Here is a 20064-nt window from a genome sequence, read left to right as displayed (position 1 = left end):
GTAAAGGATTTTGCATTCTATTTTGTGTTAATTTTTTTTAATACTCTGCATAGCAAATCCCTCCTTTCAGTATTTTTTTTTGCTGTTAGCTTCTACCTGTTTACCATTTTAAACTCCTCACTTTTTTGTGAGGTTTGCTCCTTTAACTGTGAAGTAGTCAGGGGTTTATGTAATTATGAAGCCCTGTATTTCCTTGGAAAACTAGGACACAGATTTCCCGGGAGGAATTAGCAAATAATTAAAATACTGAGGAAAAGAAAACAGCAATGAAGCATCAGCCAACAGGGTTACCAATCTCTGATATTGGACAGTATTTTTATTTGGCTTGTTATTATTTCAAATAAAGGATGTCCTGTGCTTGATTCTTGTGCTGCTCTGTTGGGCTAAAGGAAAGTAGACATAAGAAGAACTGGACTCAGTGAGTTCTGCCCTGACATGTCTGCTGTATAGTTGATCCTATTCCATGTTGTTCTTTTGTCTTGCTTTTGTCCTCCTTCCTTTGTCCTCCCTTTTCCTTCACTTTAGACAATTAGTATTCGCACCACTGTTTGATACCTCCTGCGCCTCTGCCAGAGGCGGAATGACATATTTTGTCAGCTTTGGCTTTCCTTGTGCTCTTCTCTGTCTGTAACTCCACAAATTAAAGTTTAAGGTGACCTTTCTTCCTCTTTCTTCTTTCCTGGATGGGACAAAAATTCCATTTTCATTAATCTATACTGTAGAATCTAAATTCTGATAAATTTTCCTGTGGTGTCTCTTGGAAATATTTTTAGTCAAGATGCCATATGGGGGTTACATTGCAAGGTTTTCATGGAGGGAGTGGGGATCAGGGGTGGATTCCATTAGAATACACAAGGAGCTGCCAGTTCCAGATGGCTCTAAGACAGACTTTCTTGACAAAGCTGAGTCAATCAGTGACTTTGATAACACATCTGTGATAACCTATTTAAGAAGGGGTAAAAACCACTGTGCAAGAGCAGCTGGGAGAGAGGAATGAGAAAATGTGAGAAAAAAGACATCTCTGAGGACACCAAAGTCACTGAAAAATGAGAAGGAGGAGATACTCCAAGTACCAGAGCAGAGATTCCTCTGCAGGCTGTGGTGCAGACCATGATGATGCAGATCATCCACCTGCAGTCTGTGGAGGACCCCCACACCAAAGCACTTAGATATGCCCTAAAGGAAGCTGTGAGACTATGGAGTCCTGTTGGAGTAGGTTGCTGGCAGGAGTTGCAGTCCACGGAGATGAGCCTAGGCTGGATCAGGGTTTACTGGCAGGACTTGTCACCTTGTGGAGAGAGGAGCCCACAGTAGGGTAGGTTTGTTGGCAGGACCTGTGACCCTGGGAGAGACCCACAAAGGAATGCACTGTGTGGAAAGGATCAACGATGGGGTAATTCCTGAAGAACTGCAATCCATGGGAAGGACCCATGTTGGAGCCTTTTGCTTTACTTTTCATCCTTTGTCTTGTTGATGGAGTGGGAGTGATAGAGCAGTTTCCATGGGCCCCTGGTGGTCAGCCAAAGTCAATCCACCACAAATATAATGTTCCACTTCTCCTCAGGAGTTTGAGCTCTGAGATCAGCCTCATGTCTCATGATGCACATATCTCTCTGCAAGCTGGGCTTTCTTTTTGGAATTATTCCAAAGGGAGAAGAGGGAGTAAAGATTGAAGACATAAATCCTCCAAACTACAGTGTCCATATGCATAGATACAAAATTGATATCTTAAAAGTTCAGATTTCATACAAAACTTGTTGTGATTTGTATGTTTGGGAAGGTTTTCTTATTTTGCTTTTGTTTTGTTTTGTTTTTTGAGGAATGGAAGCTCATTGATTTAATTTTTTTTACTTATGTTACTTATGCTGTCTGCTTGGTAGTGCTTAATTTCTGTAGAAGCAGGCACAGTGGAGATCAATATTACAACACTTACACTTTGCTGGAGAGTACTCACTGACTGCCTTTTCACCTGATTACCTGTGACCATCTAGTCTTAATCATCAAAAAAGAGAAAAAGGGAGTTTGTAATCCCATTTGGAGATGGTAAGAGACTACCTGTGCATGCTTTGCAACAGGCTGCATATTACATGTGACAGCTGTGATGATAAGTGATTTCAAAGTAAATTAAAGATAAGGTGTCTCTGTGTGTATATGTGCATGTTATGCATACATCTCTGAAGTTGACTTTTGTGCCAGAAACACCTTTCTCCTCTATGGAATAATCCTTTCAGTGATCACAGCCTGTCGTCTTGAAGGATTCATGAAGAGAAGCCAGATAAATTGCAGCATTAGAAAGCTAAGAAGCAACTAACTACCTAAGAGTAGGTTCAATTAAGGATCTTAATTTCTAAACTGAAGTGTCTGTTTAGGAGCATATGAGTTAATTATGCTCAGATTTAATTCAGAACTCAATATACTCTATTAGTGATTTTTGGAACCCAAGCTGTCAAACATCAGTTATGTGTTTTAATTATAGGTTTTGATAGAAGTCAGCAGCAATTTTATTTTAACAGATGAATTTCTTGCTCCCATCAGGGTAAAAGGGATATGTCCATATGTGTAGCATTCAGGTAAGAACTATGCCAGCTTTCTGTTTGAGCTGTGAAAATTTTTACCTGAAACTGCGTAACATCTTTTAGTTGTCACTGTTTCATATACACTAATGAAGCTTCCTTGTTTTAAAGGTTTTTATAATACCCCGAGTAACCATTGTTAGAAGGTCAAATTAATTTTGTCCTGTACCTTAGTAATCTTAGAGATTCCATCCACACTAAATAAAATCCAGTTCATCTTGATTCCACCCTGAATTACTAATCAAACTGGTGAAAGGCGAAGTGGCTCCAGCTTGCATGGAAACCTGCAGGGATTTTGATATGCTGTAAGCAGAGTAGAGAGAAATCTGCTCCAGGGGCCTGATGAAATGAATGCTGATTCACTGTTAGCTTTGATCTCTGGCTGGTAAGGTTGGCTTATTCCTTACAAATATTCTTTTTCATCTCCTTCACAACTTCTTTCCTGAAAGTGTGGGTATGAGTTCTCAACTGAACATAATTGAGTTATGGTGACTTAAAAAGTGCTTTCTGTGGCTAAACCTTGGTAACCAGCTGTGTGATTATTCTGACCTAGCTTCAATTTCGGAGTAAAATATTGATAGCCCTAACGACATCACTCTTTTTTGAGGTAAATGTAGACTGAATGTAGACTATTATATCCTCCCTTTTGTGACTACAGATATCTACATGTATCCTGAGGAATTTTTTTTATACGCCAGTAATTGAGAGGCTGTGCGGACCAGTATGGAAAGAAAGACCTTCTGAACCACAGAGGTAAGAGCATCACTGAGGATACTTACAGGGTTCTGTCACATCCTGCATGAACCCCAACCTTTTGATTACACAAAACTTTTAGCACTCTTCACCCCACCTGACTGTTTTTCCTTGATATCTGATTTCTCCATATGCCAAAGGTATGAGACATGTGCCACCACAGATTTGTTTTCTTCCCACGTATGATCTTCTTAATAAAATACCATGAACTGTCATTCATTTACTGGTGGCCTCCTGTCAGTAGTGGCAACAGGGTTTGGTCAATGTGGTGTTGAATCTCTTCTTTTGCTATTGTCTTGCCTGATCTACCAGTACAAGATTGTCCCATGCCTCATGGAGAATATGTGATCTTGAAATACACTCTTGAAGTTGTGTGCAATTTAGAACTAGCAGAATACTTGAATAAAACTGAATAAAAGAATACCACTATCATCTCACCCTTCAAAGCAAATGTCAGAAGAGACAAAATGTCTTAACTTACACTCTGGGGGTGCTGATTGACAGGAAGCTGAACATGAGCCAGCAGTGTGCCCAGGTGGCCAAGAAGGCCAATGGCATCCTGGCCTGCATCAAGACCAGTGTGACCAGCAGGACGAGGGAAGTGATTCTTCTCCCATACTCAGCACTGGTGAGGCCACACCTTGAGTGTTGGGTTCAGTTCTGGGCCCCTCAGTTCAGGAAGGACATTGAGGTGCTGGAGCGGGTCCAGAGAAGAGCAACGAGGCTGGTGAAGGGACTTGAGCACAAGTCCTGTGAGGAGAGGCTGAGGGAGCTGGGGTTGTTTAGTCTGGAGAAGAGAAGGCTCAGGGGTGACCTCATCACTCTCTACAACTACCTGAAAGGAGGTTGTAGCCAGGTGGGGGTCGGTCTCTTCTCCCAGGCAATCAGCAGTAGGACAAGAGGGCATGGGCTTAAGCTCTGTCAGGAGAGGTTTAGGTTGGATATTAGAAGTTCTTTACAGAGAGAGTGATCAGGCATTGGAATGGCCTTCCCAGAGAGGTGGTGGATTCACCGTTCCTGGAGGTTTTTAAGACAGAGACTGGATGTGGCACTGAGTGCCATGATCTAGTAATCACAGTGGGGTTGGATGAAGGGTTGGACTTGATGATCTCGGAGATCTCTTCCAACCCAGTTAATTCTATGATTCCATGATGATTCTTGCAACAAAACATCAAATACAGGTTATTTGCTTGTGGGGTTTGCTTTTGGGGTTTTCTGGTCTCTGGAGAAGGAGTTTTGTTAGAAAACTTGCAGCTGTTGCCAACAAATATGGCAGCACCTACGAGATGCTGATGGGATGCTGCACAGTTGCTGCTCCAGTGCACTACTTGGAAGCATCTACATTGAAGGATTTCCATGTAATATTGGTAATGTAAACCATTTAATGGAGTCTGCTACTTGTACTTTCCTGGGTAAGAATTTGAATGCCAGCAAGAGATGGAAATAGCTTTCTTTATTAGAAAGCTGGTGAGTAATGTGAGAGGAATATTTCAGGGTAATTACCATTTTCAAAGGCACCAGTAGGGCCTTGTCTGCCCTGGATGAAGATACTTTTTAGACAATAGAATTCAGTTTTTGTTAGGAAATGCATTAATGGAGACAACATCAAGGCCTCAAATGAGGAAGTTTTCCATCTGAAAGAGATGAACTTGTTCAGGTATTGTGCAGAGTATTAATTTTCAGGTCATTGTAATCCATAAGCTGGCAGTGAAACACACCATGACCCTGGTCTGTGACATTCACAAAGGTGATGAATCAGGAAAAGTTGTAGCAGTATCTTTTCCTATTTCTTCTTGAAGACAGGAAGATAAGTCTCATTTCAGCAATCTCCTCACTCTCCGGAAGCAGAAGTTAAGTTAGTGTTCAGTTTACACTGATGCTGGCTGGTGTAGAAAGAGGACACTTAGAAAGGAGGGGCCTGAACAAAATACTTCTGTGGCCTGAATAGTAGAGCTTTTGTAAAAAATAAATAGTAATTTAAAAAATGTTGAAAAGGAAAAGATTAATCATCCATGTTCTTTTCAGGAACAGTTGATACTTATTTAATGCCCAGTGTTTTATCTTCCTGTTCTTACCTTGTCCTGTGGTGAAGACCTCACAGTGTCTAATATAATAATACTTCAGAATGGAAGCAGAAAGGGCAAAGAAAAATATGAAGAGCAAGTCACCAGATTTTATTAAACTTCCTTAAATGTGTTAGGAACAAGAACACAGTCAGGAGATTTTTACATCGCTTCAGAGGCAGCTGGAGAAGCGCATACAGAAGAGGGGGCATGGTTGCTCTCTGTATTCTTTGAATTGAAGATCCAATGGCTTGCCTTGAAGACAGGAAGGTTTCAAGCTTTTATTGTATTGGCTTCAGTTCTCTCCCTGTAGACATTCTTTAGCATTGCTTTATTTTCAGCAGTACAGATTAAGAGTCTAATTACAAACAATAATGACCAGTGTAACAAAAGTGTGTGATTAAGCTCTGGGCACTGGAAAATGCATCGTAGTGATGGTCTTCTGTTGTAACCATGTGGAGTTCCAGGATAATGGCATTTTAGAATCAATCTCTGGTCCTGCTGAAATCCAACAAAGGTATTCTGAATCCATCCAGCAGGCAACTGTGGTACCTTCAGGAGCATTGACACATCATGAGGATAAGTCGAACATGGCAACGATAGAGTCCAAGGAGTCCTCCAAGATGTAAGAACTGGACAATTTCTGATCTATCTGCTCCAATTAGAACCATTTTCTTCAGGATATTGACTGGATGACCTCCTGAAGTCTGTTCCAACCAATGTGACTGTATGACCATCTCCATGTATTTGTATTTTGGGGTGGGAGGGAAAGCCAAGGGATAGTACCAAAGGATTAGATAAATGAGACTAAAAGCACAAGTAAGATGTGTCTCCATGGCAGACAGGATTTAGAACTGCTATCTCTGCTGTGCATGTGTGTGGAAATGAGACCTGCAGACATTATTGTCCAAGTAGGAGCTGGTGAATCTCTGTATTAATTTTGAATATGTTGTGATGTCTAGTTGAAACAAAGATGAACTTGCAGGCACCTCAGAAAGCTTATTTCTCATCATCCAGGTTAAATATTATAGTTTTGCATTACATCACATTGTTCTCTAGGTTACTCTGTCAATATAGAGGGGCTAAGTAGTTGGTTTTGAATCAAAGTACGCTTTACAAAGTGGCATAGAAAACCAGGCAAGGGACATTATTCCTGCTATGAACACAAATGTTTGTTACCTGCATGGTCTTAAATTCTTATGTTTAGGCTTGAATGTAACCAGCCCCTTGTTATGATAGGCCATATACTTCGTAATATCTTAAAAGAAAGGGGTCCTCCTTTAGAACCCATTAGTTTTGTTCTGAAAGGAGCTTTAATTGTTCAGAAGTGCTAAGTGCCACACTTGCAGATTTATAGATCAAGTTAGAACCAGTGTTTGATGTGAAACTCTTTACCTTGAATTTGTCTTCTTCCCCTTACATAAATAAATGGCAATGATAACACAATGCAAATAAGTTTCCTTATTTCTTTGCCAGAACTTGAAAGGGAGATCATAATAGAAACTGGTTGTCACGTTTCAAATACTTTGTGCAACTGAACTATTACTGACCTTGCTGTCCAGGGGGTACCTTTCCAACAGGTGCAGATTTACACTTGTTTAGAGTTTAAAAATACTGTGAACATTTCCTTTATTATGTAATTCAGGGGCCATAAATAAACCATCAAGCCATCCAAATTCAGCTGCCATGCTCCTCATGTCCTCAAGCTGTCTTCTACTTCTTTGACTTCCCATTCTGCTTGCATCCTCAGTCCAGTTATGTTACGTTTTGACCTAAAGTGTTTTTTCTCAAAAAAAAATATATACAGCTGTCTACCCAACCTTGTACTAAACTCCTGTTTTACCTTGAGGCAGATACTAATATGCATATGTAATGCATTCCAGGGCTGAGGTTCCTACATAGTTTATACTCACAGCTCAACAGTATTATAGAGCTCTATTTTACAGGGTGACAACAACTTTATGAGTTTGCTCTAGTTTGCATTCCAAAGCAGTTGCTTAAACTCTGAATTTGCCTTGTTTGCTTACAAACAAGCAATTTATTTTTTAAATGAACTCTTTTTGGCACTTACTGCTGCTCCCTCAATACAGGGCGTTTAACATCTGTCTCCTTCAATACGGGGTGTTTAACATCTGTCACGAGTTCATCTTGCTATCAGAAAATATAAGAAATGACATTGAAATGATAGACAGACAGATACCAAGACTGCTATTTTCCCACTTCACATTGCAGCCCCAGGTTTCCAGCACACTTCTCCTTACTTACACACGTAATGTGATTTCAAGGGGACTATGCATCAAAAAAATGATAGTGCACACGCTCAGACATCATGTTTTCCTGGCAATACAGGATAAAATTCTAATGCGTGGATATGTTTTCTTTCAATAACATTCTAAATGGGATTATAGAAATTGGTCATAATCTTTTGAAAAAGTGCTTCTCCTGTATCAGGTACATTATGTTTGGTACAAGAGTTACGCTGATACAGTGATTGGTTTTCTGTCTATTTGTTTCCTTATTGATATTAAAGAGTGAGGCTGAGGACAACAAATAGCCTTTAACAAAATCACCATTCTGGGTAAAACTGGGTTCATGTTGAATCTGAGTTAAATTCTCAGAACTCTGAAAAAAATGTCCATCACTGACCTTTGATAAACTTACTGCTCTGATAAAGGTAAAAGGTTAATTTGCTGTTGCCATATTAAGTCAAACACAATATTGCTTTTCCACGCTACCTTACTTATCCTGAATTGGATTTTGCCTTATCCTTCAGCTAGTGTAAACTTTGCATAAACTCTGAATTACTGTTTTGGCTAGCTAATGTCACACTTGTGTTTCTGAATATATCAGATCTAAATCAAAAGCATATTGGAAATGCACAGATTGTGTAGTCACAAAGGGACAGCCCGGGAATGCAAAGGATAAAATTTCTTGTTGGCGATATTAATCCTTTTCTAAATCAAATAAGCAGGTGATGAAATGACTCAGAGATGTCTGATAATGGGCTTATGCCAAGCCCTAGGGGAGTTACTAAATGTACACCTTTGAAGTCCTTGAATTATTCCCATTGTGTCAAGGGACTGCCTCAGGGTGGGTGAAGTAGTTTTGTTTCATAACATTTCTGGAGTACTAAGCTCCAGAACTTGCTGATCTGCGAGTTAGTGAAGGAAATCAGAATAAGCATACACAGTTGCCTGTGCACTGCTGAATTACTATGTGCTACGCTGAAGCCAGGGGATCTTCTGCTCTTTCCCAGCCCCTAAAGTGTTTCACACTTTATCCTGTGTTTTCATGGTTACACCGACACAGCTCTTTGTGCACCACAAACCAGGTTCAGGAAATTGATCTCAGTGAAGTGGTGTGAGCAAAGCATGTGAGTAGGTGTAGTGTGTTTTGTTTGTGGGTTTTTTTTTTCTATTTTTAAACTGACCCTACTTTGAGAAACTTCAGCAGAGTCTCTGCAAAATGCTTGAGTGGCTGAGCTGACAAAACAAAAAGCTAGAGGGTCCTAAATGTTGATTGATCAACTGAAAGTTGAAGATGACTTATATTCTCTCTGTTTGTTAAATGCATCTTACCTCTAAAGAACTGAGGAATATTATTATTATTATTAGCTTAAAAACAGATAAGTGACCAGATATATCTTAATGACAATAAAAAATATGAAGGCGATGTATACACAAATGAAACCGTTTACATTAAGTGTCAAAGGGACTCTTTTAACTTCATTCTGTCCCTCATTATCAGGAGGTAATGGCAACTCATACAGCAGTTAGGAAATGAAAGGCCATTTAAAAGTAAGCTAAGTAACCTGCAGCTACCGGAACACTAAAGAGAAAGCACTCTTTTACTTTCTCACTACTGTTAAAAGCTCTGTTTTAACTTGAGGGGGGAAGAGGTAATTTCGGAATTTTGAAAGCCTGTTTAGCTTGATTTATTTATGGCTTGAGAGTTCAGATACAAAGGCATATTTGTCATTTAATTTTTGCTGCAAGTCTTGCCAAATACCCTGTGACTAACGAACCTGGAGGGAGACTTCTTTACTTATGAACATGCTTTAAATTAAAAGTACCAACTGACAGCAGAATTTTGAAGGTTGAGTGCACAACAGGGGGAAAGAGCAAATGGTAAAACACAGCTCATATCCACAATTGAGGACATTTTTTCCCCTGGAAAGGTGTGCCCTTATGCAGACTTTGAACAAAGCATGCTGCTCCTTGTCCTTTTTCCTAAATGCCAGAGTTAAAAACCTGCTCTATTGTTTCTCCATTTTGATGTATGCTGAGCATCAGAGTCAGAGCACCTGACTCTGCACTTCACTGCCAATACAGTGGGAAGCAGAAGCAACTTTGAAAAAATAAAATTCTGCTCTGGAAGTTATCTACCACATAACTTCCAGTGATCTGTTGAAAAACAGAGCAAAACAGAGTCTAATCCTAGCAAAGACACAGGCAGAACTCTCTTTGTAGGCAAATCTGGTCAGGATTTTTTTGTCAAGGATAAGCACAGAAACTACTTTTCTCCTAAGGCTGAAAATAATAATGTTTTCTCTCTGGGGAGAAGACTTAACTCTTCTTCCCCTCCCTTTTTGGTGGATGCTTTGAAGCATCTACTCAGTGCATCTTGGCCTCTGACATGCCTTGATTTAGCCTTTGACAAGGAATTGCCACAGTATCAGTAGCAGTCAGCAGGATTTGGAGGCAGGAATTCCTGTGCCCCAACTGCTACGCTAAGGCTTTCTTCTCTTTGGACTCCAGCTGTTCCATCGGGCTGGTGTGGATCGCAGTGTACTTGCAGGCCCTGTGAATGTACTTCCACCTCTTCTGCCTCCCAAGCAGGTTCATGAATTTCTCTCAACATAGTAATCCTCCACGCTCCCAGGGGATTCAAATGAACTTTCTGTGCTTCTTGAAAGGAAGCAGGAAAAGATTTAATTTCTGCCATTGTAGTTAAACTAAGGAGTTCACAAAAAAAATTTATGATGAATTAAAAAAAAAAATCTAAGGCTTTTTTTGACAATTCATAAAGGAGGAATATCTTGACCTTTGTAGCAGTTTACTCCATGGTTTCAAGAGGATTTTTAAGGTGTGTTTCTATGCAAGTGTGACTTTGCTTATTGATTTTATTTGTTCACTGAAAAATGTTTGTCGGTTTAAATCACAATTTAGGCTAATACATAAGTTCTTTCACTTTGTTACAAAGAGCTATGAATGAGAAATAAGTAACTGGTGAGCTGGTATCATAAATGAGGTTAGAAGTCTCAAACACTCTGTGTTTCCCAGTTGGAAACAGAAGGGACTGAAATGACAAGGGAAGCTCATATATGGTTTTTGTGATGAGAATTCAGCAAAACAAAAAGATGAGCTCTTGGAACAGATGACAAAGGAAAATGGGGTTAAGGTGAAAACAAGACCAGCATGCTTGTGATTTAAATGGGGCTTTCATTCATAAATGGATGCAATTACATATTTATTTGTGCATTTCTCAGAAAAATATTTTGGCTCTAAATTGAATAATTGTTGTAAGTTTGAAAGGCACAGTGGATGATGCAGAATATATTTTCATATAAACTAACATAAGGTAAATCCTAAGATCTCTAGATGTCAGCATGTTGAGATAGATAAAAAGCAGGTATCATTGAGTGTAATAATATCAATTCTTTATTAAATCTAATTTTTTTTTATTTGAGGCACAAACAAACAAGTGAAGACTTCAGAGAGAAATCTTTTTTTGATTGCTAATTTGCTCTTCTAGGAAGGAAGTAAATTGGATGACAATCATTCATTTGCATGAGAGCTCTGAGGTCAAGAGCTGTCTGGAAGTTGAAAAAGGGACTGGGTCCTTCTGTACATGTCATGAGTTGTTGCAGAAACAACAAAGCAGTCTGGAAGAGATGCCAAGACTGAAGTTTGAGTCTCTGTTTATTAGAGATCAGCAAACAGAGACAGAAATATGTGACACCTAAATCCTTCCACAGAATAATCTGATTCTACCTGCAGAAGGAAATTGCACCCCCAAAAAAAAGCCGAGGCCAAGTACAAGCTTTAAGTTTGGTGACTCCAGCTTGGTGGATTTACCTGTCTGGGAGGAAATCCTTGAAATGATCTTGAAAACTGAGTAATGGTGAAAGCTAGGTGAATGCTTCTGTCCCTCCTCATCCAATTATTTCAGTCCTTTCTTATAGAGACTGGTTTTGGTATTTGACTTCACCTGTATTGTGCTGTTGGTAGTCTTTTGAAAGAATAAAGTTCTTTGGGCAAACAGATCAGCATTAATGGTGATTACCAATTGCTAACAACAGACGCTTTCTTGTAATCACAAGTTCAACTAAACTACTGATGAAAAATGTGCAACTTCTGAATTGTTTAGGAGGGTGATGTTACTTTTTATCCAAAACTGCACACCAGTTAAGCATTTTTGTCCTCTGCATCATGAAGCAAGTCCCTTATGTAACTATTTTTCCTTTTCTTTGCAGAAAATAATATTAACAAAGAAAATATTGAATAAGATCATACCTGGATATTACTGTATACATCACAAAAATATTACTAGTGGTAAATCTCTAATTCTAAAGTAGTAATTTGATTTTTTCCTGCATTATTTTTGTTAATAGACTACTTGGAAAATATATGCAACCAACTTCATATGAAAATCCTTCGATAATCTTTATTAAGGGAGAATAGAAAGTTCATAAATGATTTTCTCACAAAAATGTTGTTTCTTTTTTTTTTAATAAAAAGTAGATAAGCAGGTTTCCTCTGCTTTCTGTGCAAAAAAAAAAAAAAAACCAACAAACAAAAAAAAACCAAAAAACAAAACAAAACAAAACAAAACAAAAACCAAAATGAAACCAAACAAAACAAAACCCAAACAAACAAATAGACCAAACAAACAGAAAAAAAAACAAACCCAAAATACAATCATCTATTTTATCCCTCAGTAGTCTGGACCACATTTAACATTGCTCTTAATTCAAATATAAACTACTGTATCGTGCATATTCCCCAGGACATTTTTAGCATATTGCTGAATGGGCCAGAGTTCAGCTAGCTTTCCAATAGCTTTGCTAACATGAATCATTACTCCCTTCATAGTGACAGATTTTTGGACAGTGTCATGTCCTTCTCTGGGGAAGGTACAGCTTTAGGTCCTGCAGTGCACCCTGGGTACCAATCAATTTGGACTTTGCTTGATGGCTGTTTTACTGTGCATGTGCTGCTCTCCAGGTTTATTCAGTCACTACAGGATGGCTTAGGGGTGTCAGTGTGCTAGACAGTCAGCTATCTCCTTTCCATTTGCTGTTACCTCCAATGCATTAATGTAGTATTTATTGTTTTAATTAACTCTGAGCAAATTCATTACTTGTCCATCCTGTAAAAACACCGTTAAAATGGTGCAGATGGGCACACGGACAAGGCCTTGGGTTTTTCAGAAGGCAGAGGAGTGTTCATTGCAAATGTTGTAAGAGCTATGCTAGCCCCTTGCTAGGTGGTTTTGCTCTTGAACTTGAGGTTTCTGTGTGGTATAACTGGCAAGATATCAAGTCTGTGGCTGTACCTCATGCCTTGGTGTGGACAAACTTAGGAAACTCTCCTTTAACATAGAAACTTCATGTTCATGTGCCAGATTTTTTCAAAACTTCATGTCCACTTGCTCATCTGTCTGTTATAGGTCCTCTTATTAACTATTTTAATTAACTGATTTCTATGAAAAAGCAGCACAAGTGCATGCATTGTGGACTGGATGAGAAGCACAGAATCATCAGTTGAGTGTCAGCAGAGACAACAATGACAGCAGCAGCAGCAGCTATGGTAGGTTCTGGGGGCTGAGTGCTAGAACGAGTGTATGTTATCTTCATATCTGTGCTGTTATCTTCATATCAAGCCTTATGGATTGGATGCCAAACACTGCTGGTATTTGAGGCCTTAGCTGATCTCAATAAATGAACAGATTTCAGTAGGAACTGTGCATCTGTATATACCTGGGAAACATTTATTTCTTAGTCTATCAGAATCCATTCTATCTTCTGTCCTCTCTTAAAAACCAAAACAAATAAGTGCATCAGGGACAGTATATATGATAGTGTAATACAAAGAAGAAAACTGAATACGTGCCTTTGTGCTTGTTTGCTAAAGTATGGGCTTCAGGAAGAAATTAGAATCGATTTCTTTAGACGTCTTTGTCAAGAGAGATATGGGTCTTGCATACAGAGGTTTGATATCTTCTTTTTCTTGTAGCTCTTTTTCTTATCACAAACTAGCACTGAAGTTTCTCCCAGATAATTTTGATGACTATGTTAAGAGCACTTTAGTAGGATCTATATTACTAAGGTGTAATTTTTCCCAGAAGCGTCATCTTAACTTCATCTAAAGCACACGACTACTCCCTTGGGTCTGCTAAAAGCAAATATTGCTGTAGTTTTCACTGTTAAAAGACCAAGGAGGTAAAAAAAAAAAAAAAAGGAAGGAAGAAGAAAAAAGAAAAAACCCACACCAAAAATTTGGAGTTACTTTTCAGTTTTGTACCTGTGTGTCAGACAGCACAGAAGGGGCAGTTGATCAGGATAAGCATCATGAAACACCACCTGAGGGTGTTCACCAAGTGAAAGTGTTCTTAGGGCTCCTGTTAGGTCACTCCATCACAAGTCTTGTTGCAAGCCTCTCGTTTAATGCATACTGAGAAACAGAGAGGCATTTTTTGCTGAAGCAGTTTTCTCTCAGTGAGCAGCCATTTACCTAACTCTTTAATATTAAAGTTGTGTTGCAGATCTGGGGTGAATGAGAAACCTCTGATATACTTAGCCCTGACATTTGTCTTGAGCCTCCAATATGAGAATATTTATGTGATTGCTTCCTTCAGTGCAGAGTAGCTGGATACTGCTGTCTACAAGTTTGTTTCTTTCAAATGCCAAGAATGGGCAGCTGAGAGGCTGAAGGTGACAGATCAACCATCAGGGCTCCTGTCCACAATCCTTAATCTGAAAGAAAATTATAGAATGCTGTTAATGGATATTTGTTAGTGGGAATCTCCACAAACTGTTCCTTCCCCTAAATAAGCCTTTGGAGCTTACCAAAAAGAATGCAGCATTCCTCTAGCATGTCACAAAACTAATTTTGGTCAATATGAAATGTCTGTTGGAAGGGGATGGATGGGAAGACCCAGGAGTAATACGCTCATACAGCAGTGCAAGATTAAATTTTTACTTGCTGCTCATTCTGGTAAAGCTGTTTTTCTACTTACTGTAAGAAACTTAACCCCTGCTTGTGGAACATTTGCCAAGGCAAACAGGGTGAATAAATTTTATTGGGAGTAGCTGCACAAGAAAGTGGTAGAAAGATAACTGGAAAGACTGTGAGAAAGATGGTAAAGTAATACTCTTTTATCTTGTGTAACAGTTGTTGGGTTTGCATGACAATTTAGAGAACAAGAAGGTGTCTTATGAAAAGGTGGGAGGCTGAGAAATGGCAGCCTGGATCACAGTAATGAACAGAACATCTGGGGACACTGAAGTGCAATGGCTGCACAGAGTAAAGAAGAAGGGATGCCCTGTGTTCCAGACCTATAAACAAAGGCTGTTTGATGTTATACAAAGCTGTGATCATCACTACTACACATGTGTTGATATGCAGGTGAAGCTTTCATTAAGTATTACATTATTATTTGAGTGTGACTTTTTTTTTTTTTTTATTTCAGTGATAATGTCATTTCTGCAAGGATTTTAACAAAATGCATGTTTGGATTTTATAATTGTGAAGATAGGCATTTGCATGAGCCATTCAAAAAGCTGGGCCACGAATAAAATGCTTTTGGAATATAGCAACATATCACCTATGTAAATGCTCTGAGTTGTCCCAGTTATTAAAGAGTCATACTCCTATCAGTGAGGTGAGGACTTACTGCAATCAGTGGATTTAACCACAGTCTGTCGTGTACAATGGTTGGAAAGGATGCTTTAGCACATATTACCATCTAGAGGTTAAAGCATAAGCCAGCTTGCAACTACAGCAGCGAATATGCTTCCATTTGATATGGCAGTAGCAGTGAAGTTAGCATCTTGGAAAAGCCTCACAAGCATGTATGATTACTTTGGAACTGACACAGTCATACAGTCCAGTACAGGTTCTTACCCCATCCTTTCCAGGGAAATTCCAAAATAAATAAATCACTAACTTTTAGACCTAATCTGAGGTCAGGTGTGAAGGATGTTTCATTTAGGAGAGGAGCAAGATCCCCAGAGTGAGAACTGCCTCACTGAAACATTATCTGCCAGACCTGGTTCATGTGAGCCTGAGGGCTGTTGGCTTAAATGCATCAGCAACTGCTAATTGCTGTAGTACAGCAGGAGGAGAGAGTCTCCAGAGCACTGTAGTAAAATAAACAGTAATGCTGACTGTGGTGTGTGAAATAGGTGGATGCCAAATCTGCATTAGGATTTACCTGCTTTACAGGTTTCAAGAGGGTGGTGATTGATGGTATTTTTTATTATTATTATTTGATTCTGGCCTTAACTAACAAAGAAGAAAATTCACTGTTTTTATCCAGGAGTTTCAGCATATATAGATTTACATAGATTTTCTTGGAAAGTGGTGCTTGCAAAGACCCTCAATTCTGGAATTTGCTGTTTTATTTCCCCTAAGAAATATGTTTACTTGTTGATTGTTGGCTCACTTCTATTGTTATTATTCATTCAGACATCAAGGTTAAGTCCTTTACCTGTCTGCAAGTCCAAAATGAACCTAGACCGATTTTTGTGCAAAAATCTGCTGTGTTCTCAGAGTTAGTTAACTACAGCTGAAATTAGTGGTTACTATAGGTTTATAAATGAGACTACTTTTTGAACTCTCAATGTTAGGCAAAGAATCGTGGATTCATTAGAATAAAGATAATGTTGTCTCTCTCCAGCAGGAAACAGGACACCTGGTTACCCAGGACATGGAGAAGTCTGAGGTACTCAATTACTTTTTTGCCTTGGTCTTCACCAGCCACTGCTCCAGTCACAGTGCCCAAGTCATTGAAGACAAAGGCAAGAACTGAGAGAATCAAGAACCACCTGCTAGAAGAAGACCACGTTTGAGAACACCTAAGGAACATGAAGGTGCACAAGTCTGTATGTCCTGATGAGATGCATCTGCAGGAGAGAAGTGGGCCTGTGCAAACTTCAAGAAGTTCAACAAGACCAAGTGCAAGGTCCTGCATATTGGTCAGGGCAATTCCAAGCACAGGTACAGGCTGTGGAAAATGGGTTGAGATCAGCCCTGGGGAGAAGGACTTGAGGGTGTTGATAGCTATGTTAAAGGTAATTTAGTAGGATCTATATTACTAAGGTGTAATTTTTCCCAGCAGTGTCATTTTACCTTCATCTAAAGCACAAGACTGCTCTCATGATGAGAACCATCATGACCCATCAATGTGCACTTGCAGCCCAGGAAGCTGGTCATATCCTGGGTTGTATCAAAAGCAGTGTGACCAGCAAACTGAAGGATGTGACTCTGCCCAGCCACTCTGCTCTCATGAGACCTCACCTGGAGAACTGCACCCAGCTCTGGATCCCCAATGTGAGAAGGATGTGAACATGTTCAAGTGAGTCCAGAGTAGGGTCGTGAAGGTGATCAGAGGACTAGAGCACTGTCCTATGAAGACAGGCTGAGAGAGCTTGGGCCACTGAGCTTGGAGAGAAGAAGGCTGTGGGGACACATCATAGCAACCTTCTGGTATCTAAAGGGACCCTACAAGGAAGCAGGAGAGGGACTTTGTACAAGGGTATGTAGTGACAGGAAAAGGGCTGCTGGCTTTAAACTGAGAAAATGAAAATGTAGTTAGGGTATTAGGAAGAAATTCTTTACCATGAGAGTGGTGTGATACTGAAACAGGTTGCCCCTAGAAATTGTGATGCATCCCTGGAAATGTTCAAGGCTGGGTTGGGTGTGCTCTATTTTTGACAAAAACCTTTGAAGTTTTTAGATTTAAAAGCTTAACTTCACTCTGCTGCGGTTTACAATCTTATGTTGTTTCTGAACTGTCTGGATATCCCGTGATAAATACTTCTCATTACTGTATGCAAGCATAGACCAGAAGGTTTTGTTTGGTCATTGAGTTGTTTTTAGGAATGTTGCTAACTGAATTGTATCATGTTAGATTGATACCATGGCTTTATACAATCAAAAACTGTCTTGCTGAATAACTTGGGGTGAGAGCAAAAACATGCAATAAATTGTAGACTTGGTCTGGTTATTGCTTTGTCACTATTGTGTTTGAATGAATCCTGAAGCTCAGACTGAAGTGTTTGACAGATTGCTTCTAAACCAATAACTTGAATAGAATCAACCTGGGCTTATCTGAGTCAAAATAAACCTTGGCCACTGGGGAAAATTCTTCCGGTAGGCTGGATAATGTCGTCTCACAATGTTCATAGGAGGAATGAGGGAAGAAAGTTAGATACCTTTCTATATCAAACAGTTTTCTAATGGGCAGTAGAAGCTGCTTTACTAGCTACTGTTATCTCTTTAGAAAACACTGCTTGATATTTGCAACTTTATCACCGAATTCTCTTTTAAGGGCTAGATTCTCAGCTCTGCCTACCTGCACTGCTGAATGAGCCATACAGACAGTCTGGGAATACTCCTGTGTTTGGGGTTAAATCCCATACTTGCTCCATTCATTACTGCTGTAAGGGATCAATTAAAGAAGCATATGTTTTACTTTAATCTACACCTGACTCCAGCCCTTAGGACTGCAAGCATTTGGATATTCTTGGGTACATACAGGCTGCTAACTTAGCATATAAGAGAGTGGAATAAGAAGTAAAATTAATTTGAATTTCCAAATTTGTGGTCTTTGCTAATTAGCATAGCTGCAGGCAGACTCAGATAGAACTTTAAGGAAACTTAGAGGAAGTCTCAGAAGGTATACCCATTAGAGAGGCTGTGTCATTCCAGCTAATCAGGGTTTAATTTCCCTCCTCTCCACTTCCTAACCTATTAACTGAACTGTGATTGTGAATAATGGTTTTAGAAGCAGACCTGTAGTCAGTGAGGAGGAGATCCCAAAACCACTGATACATGTGGGTGTGCTTCAAATGCTTAGCAGGTCTGCAGTACTAATGACCAGGCATGTTTCTGTTTTGTTTATTTCAAGCAGCTCCTGCAGACTGCATCAAGTGGCTCCAGCACTGATGGAGGACTCTGGGAAAGCAGCCTAACTTTCTAGGTTTGACTCAGACTTCCTCTGTGGCCTCAGGCCTGTTTTTGAGATTCAGATACTCAAAGTATCTGAGGACTTACAGGCTTGGGACCATCTGAACTCAGTCTTCATCCACTCTCCATCCAACTTGCACAAGAGCAAAATCAGCTAGTGTTTCCCTCTCCCTCTCTTGGCACAGGTATTGTAATGCTTGCTATTTCCAGTGCAAACTGGAAGCTTTTCACCAAGGAGGACTCACATTTGCCGTTCTCTTCTGCTTGCCAACAGACAGTAACTAATGCTTCTGGAGACTGTGATTTTTCCTGTTACCTTTGATATCTACTCTGCCTGCAATCCTGCAGCCTCCCCAAGGAAGACAACACACAAATGTATGTGGATTTAGCTCTGACTGTTACATGACAGGTTCAAGTAAATGTTCAGACTGCTTGACTAGTTCCAGATGCACTGGCTGCCTCCTGTTAAAATATATAATCTGCAAATGATCGGAGTGGTATGGAACTGACTGGTCTGTCTCACTGGACTACAATTAGACAATAGAACAATACCTGCAGAAAGGAAAAAAAAAAAACCAGAGTTGTTTTGGGATTCTCTGCTGTTGTTCTTGCTGCTGATCTGCTCCTTCTCACACTCAACTCGTCTTTCCTGAGGTGACTGTGCAAACTATGACCATCTATTTCTCTAAGGAGATTTCAATAGGCAACTGCAAGAAAAGGAAGTGCAAAAGGTACATGGCATTCCTTTCTGAGTGTTGACTCCAGGAATTAAAAAAAACTCAGTATCTTTCCAATACATCTTCAGTTGATAGAAATTGTAATAAAAATGCCCCACTTTTTTTTGCTGTGTCTGGTAATCTGAAAGGGAATATGAGCACTATTTCATCCCAGCTACGCCTGGTTACATATTCATTCCATGCTGAGAATGAATATGGTCTCTTTTCTTTCACTGGAATGACTGCATGGATATCCCATTTTTTGCAAAAGCAGTGGTCAGTTCTTAATTGTCTGTGGCTGTGTTTGATGATGATGAAAATAATCTTGTTCTATGCAATTTGCTCGCCAGTCATGTCCCTGTTGGGAGCAAAGAAAAGCACAAGTGTTTTGTTCTCTCCCACAAATATTTTTGTGCAAAAGCAATATTTATGTATTGATGTAGCTTTCACTGCCCTCCTTCTCTATAAACATCAGACCAGGCTGTATCTGGCCTTGTAATACTGTAACATTGTAATATCAAATTATACCAGCTCATTAGACTACTCAAGTGATCTCACTTGTGTGCTAGAAAAGGAATATTTTATTTCTGTGGTCATCTGCTCAGATCCATGACAAAACCTATATAGCTCAGTAAGAAATACCCTCCGTAGTACTCAGCAACAGGAAACGTTTTGTTTACCATGTCAACATCCCTCCAGCATGGCTGGAGCAATTGACAAGCTTGGTGGTTTGTGCTCACTCCTGGTACTTCTTGATAAGCAAGAA

This window comes from Myiozetetes cayanensis, unplaced genomic scaffold, assembly GCF_022539395.1.
Source record: "Myiozetetes cayanensis isolate MyiCay16 unplaced genomic scaffold, myiCay2020 scf7, whole genome shotgun sequence".
NCBI classification, from domain to species: domain Eukaryota; kingdom Metazoa; phylum Chordata; class Aves; order Passeriformes; family Tyrannidae; genus Myiozetetes; species Myiozetetes cayanensis.
The sequence above is the reverse complement of the archived record's forward strand: the minus strand, read 5'-3'. Positions refer to the sequence as shown.